Source organism: Habropoda laboriosa, unplaced genomic scaffold (genome assembly GCF_001263275.1).
Source record: "Habropoda laboriosa isolate 0110345459 unplaced genomic scaffold, ASM126327v1 scaffold6364, whole genome shotgun sequence".
Lineage (NCBI taxonomy): Eukaryota > Metazoa > Arthropoda > Insecta > Hymenoptera > Apidae > Habropoda > Habropoda laboriosa.
The window spans coordinates 4483-4720 of NW_017106242.1; positions in this window are offsets into that span (position 1 = coordinate 4483).

Consider the following 238-nt stretch of genomic DNA (forward strand, 5'->3'; position numbering starts at 1 on the left):
GGATGTCATGTTTTTTTGACTAACTCTAATCATTCTATAGTTGAAAATCTTTATCATGGATTTAAGTATGAAGTTATCCAGACAAAAAGACATATTTCATGTGATTCGAAAACACGAAAAGGTGAAGATGTAATTATTTCAAATACTCAAAAAAATGAGAAATTTAGTTTAAGTTTGAAAAAAATTGCAACATTACCCGATCAAATAAAGTTATATCCTTCAACAAGATATATGGGAT